We start from the raw sequence: 4241 nt of genomic DNA on the forward strand, positions 1-4241 counted from the left end.
TTAAAAAAAAAAAAAAAAAAAAAAAAAAAAAAAAAAAAAAAAAAAAAAAACAGAGACTTCATGAAAATACCTCATAAGGCAACTTATGGATGAAACCAAATAATACATCTTAATGCAATTAGCACAATGCCTAGTGTATAGCAACTTCTCAATCACATTATATGATGATAGTGAAACATTTGCATTATTTTCTTAGGATGATTCTTGGGAGTAAAAGTACAAATCAGAGAGTTTAAACATTTTTAAATCCCATGAGCATACTATAAAATTATTTTCCAAGAATAGTAAGACCAGTCCATATTCCTGCCGACTGTGCAGCAAGCACTCATCTCTCCTTAACCTTGCCAGTTTTGTGTGCTCTCATTTTAAAGTATTTGTAATTTCATAGGTGAAAGTGTATAATATATTCCTTCCTTTGTGTGTCTTTGATTATTAGCAAAGTTGAATGATTGCTTTAATGTCTGTTAGCTATTTGTATTTTCTCTTCAATGGATTGTTGGTTAAAATCTGCCACTTACGTAACTATCAGAGTCTTAATTTTATCAATTTGTAGGAGCTCTTTACTTATTAAGGATATGAATTCTCTGTTGGCAGTGTGAAATTTAATAAATATGTGTGGCAGGGTGAAAGCAGTTGTAGTGTGTGTCACTGGGATGATGAGTGATGTTTATGAGCTGATTATATACTCCCTTCAAATTGCTTTTCAATCTCCATGAATGGTAGGACCCCCATTTGTTTTTGTTTTGTTTTGTTTCCATCTACCTCTGTATGATTTCCCATCCACCACAAACCTGAAGATACTACTTCTATTTATTACTCATAGGATAGCTCTGGTGGATTCTGTTCATGCTCCTTTTTCCCAGCCAACAGATATGAGTATTGCTGATCAAATTCTGCTGCCCTCTTTTGCACAGAATTGCCCTGGGCCAAACAAGACCACTTTCATCAGCCCTTTAGGAGGCCAAGATGAGCAGATCACCTGAGATCAGGAGTTCGAGACATGGCAACATGGCAAAACCCCGTCTCTACTAAAAATATAAAAATTAACTGGGTATGGTGGCACATGCCTGTAGTGCTACTCGGGAGGCTGAGGCATGAGCATTTCTTGAACCTGGGAGATGGAGGTTGCAGTGAGCCGAGATCACACCACTGCACTCCAGCCTGGGCAACAAGTGAGACTCTGTCTCAAAAACAAAAACAAAAACAAAAAGTACCACCCTCACCAGAGAGGCTACCCCACTCCTTCCCCTGCTTCACCTGCCCACGGACCTCAGCCAATGACTGATTGACATGGAGGTATAAAAGGCCCACTCCCTTATCCTAGGTGAGACTAATGAATGTGCACAATGTGTGCTCCAGAACACCGGTGGGAGCAGACTGAAGCAGGACCACACTCTGGCTCAGCTTTCCTCCCTGCCTCGTGCTGCTTGCCTCTCTCTTCCCTGGAGAGCATTCTCCCAATAAATCTCTTAAACAGGAATCTCTGTCTCTGGCTCTACTTCTAGGGAATTCAACCTAAGGCAGTGGCCTTTCCAGGAATAAACATTTCTGTTTGTACCTTTGTTCCCACAATCATTCTGTGTCACACTTACACCTGGTCACACTGAGCATGAAACCACTTACTTTTATTTTCTGTTTTTGTTTGTTTGTTTTGTTTTGTTTTTAGATGGTGTTTCACTCTTGTTGCCCAGGCTGGAGTGCAATGGCATAATCTCAGCTCACTGCAACCTCTGACTCCTGGGTTTAAGCAATTCTTCTGCCTCAACCGTTTTAGTAGCTGGGACTACAGGCACATGCCACCACACTTGGATAATTTTTTTTTTTTTTTTTTTTTGAGACAGAGTTTTGCTCTTCTTACCCAGGCTGGAGTGCAATGGCGCAATCTCGGCTCACTGCAACCTCTGCCTCCTGGGTTCAGGCAATTCTCCTGCCTCAGCCTCCTGAGTAGCTGGGATTACAGGCACGCGCCACCACGCCCAGCTAATTTTTTGTATTTTTAGTAGAGACGAGGTTTCACCATGTTGACCAGGCTGGTCTCGATCTCTTGACCTCGTGATCCACCCACCTCGGCCTCCCAAAGTGCTGGGATTACAGGCGTGAACCACCGCGCCCGGCCCACCTGGATAATTTTGTATTTTTATTAGAGACAGGATTTCACCATGTTGGCCAGTCTGGTCTCAAACTCCTGACCTCAAGTGATCCAAACACCTCAGCCTCCCAAAGTTTTAGGATTACAGGCATGAGCCACTGCGCCCAGCCAGAAACCACTTACTTTCTTGATGGTTGAGTCACCCTATTAGTGAATTGTTTCAGTGGCTTGTCCAGGGTCATCCAGTGTGTTGTTTAATATTTACTGAGACCCTTGAGGCAAAGCAACCTGCCTGTGAACTTCTGGCCAATGGCAGCTAGAACTATTACTTGGCACCTAGCCCTGATGAATTGAAATCTCACATGGTGTTCCCCCAGGGCTGGCTCCTTCTGAGCAGAAAATTATTCAATCTGGCTCTGCAGCTCCAGTATAGAAGATTCAGAAAGTGCCTCACCCAGAGGCCCAAGAGGCTGGAAAATACAGGTTTGCACAATCATACATAATTAGAGTTGGAGAATACCATAGTGATTACATAATCTCACAGAAGGGGAAACTGAGGCCCAGAGATATAAAATTACTTATTCAAGGGCAAACAAGCAGCGTAGTACCACCACTATAGGCCATTCTGGTCCAGGGGAAAATCATGGGTCTACCCATAATTTCCTTTGCCTTTGATTCCCCAACTCTCTCCAATCTAGCAACTTTTTTCTGTTCCTTCCCTGCTACCCAAGCTCAGCCCAGTGGTTGGCTTGCCTGCAACACATTCTCCTCCACCTCCTCACCAACCATGCACTCCTGCTTCACCTGCCTCGGTTGGTCCTATTTGCTCCTGCACCAAGCTCAATAACTGCTGCTAGAGAACACGGCACTGGGCAGCCTGGTTCATGACCTCTGCCCTCAGCTTTGACAGCCTTTTGCTCATTCAAGGTTGGCTCTCCTCTCTGTCCCGTCACTGCCCACCCCCTAATACACACACTCTCAACAACTTATTTAAGGAAATAGAGGCAACCACGTATGGACCCCCAAACTTTCCCTTGTGCTGCAAGAGAATTTACACCAGTGCCCAGAAGCTTTGTCTTTCTTCTGCTCCTCTGATTTCTACCCTATGAGCTTCTGCTGCCAGTTCCATAGAATGTGCCCTTTTCTCTCCAGTATTCAATCTTGCTGTCTCACTGTATTAGTCTGTTCTTACGCCACTAATAAAGACATACCCAAGACTGGGTAATTTATAAAGGAAAGAGGTTTAATGGACTCACAGTTCCACATGGTTGGGGAGGCCTCACAATCATGGCAGAGGGGAAGGAGGAGCAAAGGCCCGTACTATATGGCAGCAGGCAAGACAGCGTGTGCAGGGGAACTGCCCTTTATAAAACCATCAGATCTTGTGAAACTTACTTGCTATCATGAGAGCAGCGTGGGAAAGCCCTGCCCCCGATTCAATTATCTCCAACCAGGTCCCTGCCATGACACATGAGGATTATTACAATTCAAGGTGAGATTTGAGTGGGTACACAGCTAAACCATATCACTCACATCTACCTTAAAAAAACCTATAAACTTGCTCAAGTTCTTCCTATTCTGAAAGCAAACCAAACAACAAAACGCCCTCCTTTGATCCTGCATAGCCCACCTGCTGACAACCCCTGTGTCTCCTTCCCTTCTTGGTGAGCCCTCTTAAAAGGGTTGGTGGCACTCTCCATTCTTCCTCCTCTGCCATCCTCATTTTTCCCTCTGGAAGCCCGGCCTCTGCCTCCACCACCCTCTGGAACAGCTCTGGCTACAGCTGCTAGTGTTCCCAGGTTCCAGTTCCAGTGGCTGTCTCTCATACTACACTCCCTATTGCAACGGCTCTGCCAACACTACTGACTCTAGGGGGACCAACCGCCCCAGTGTACCCAGGACTGACAGAGTTCATGGGACATGGGACTTTCAGTGCTAAAACTGGGACAGTTCCAGGCAAACCAGTGTGACTGGTCACCCAATGGGATTCCTGCCTGTTGGAATTCTACCTCCACTCTCTCCTGGGTCTTCTCCTATCTCACAAACCAAACTATTTTTCTCAGTTTCTAAAATATATATTCTCTCTCTTTCTTCTTAGTTTCTAAAATATATTCTCTCTCTCTCTCTCTCTCTCTCTCTCTCTCTCTCTCTC

At 44.7% G+C, this 4241-nt stretch overlaps 1 long non-coding RNA gene across 1 annotated transcript in view; it reads right to left on the bottom strand.

Annotated features, from left to right (window-relative positions):
- LOC116563976 overlaps positions 1-4241 on the bottom strand; it is a 20791-nt gene that overhangs the window by 438 nt on the left and 16112 nt on the right. The gene's annotated exons all lie outside the window — the stretch shown is intronic.

Source organism: Sapajus apella, unplaced genomic scaffold (assembly GCF_009761245.1).
Source record: "Sapajus apella isolate SASKATOON/1434 unplaced genomic scaffold, GSC_monkey_1.0 scaffold36, whole genome shotgun sequence".
Lineage (NCBI taxonomy): Eukaryota > Metazoa > Chordata > Mammalia > Primates > Cebidae > Sapajus > Sapajus apella.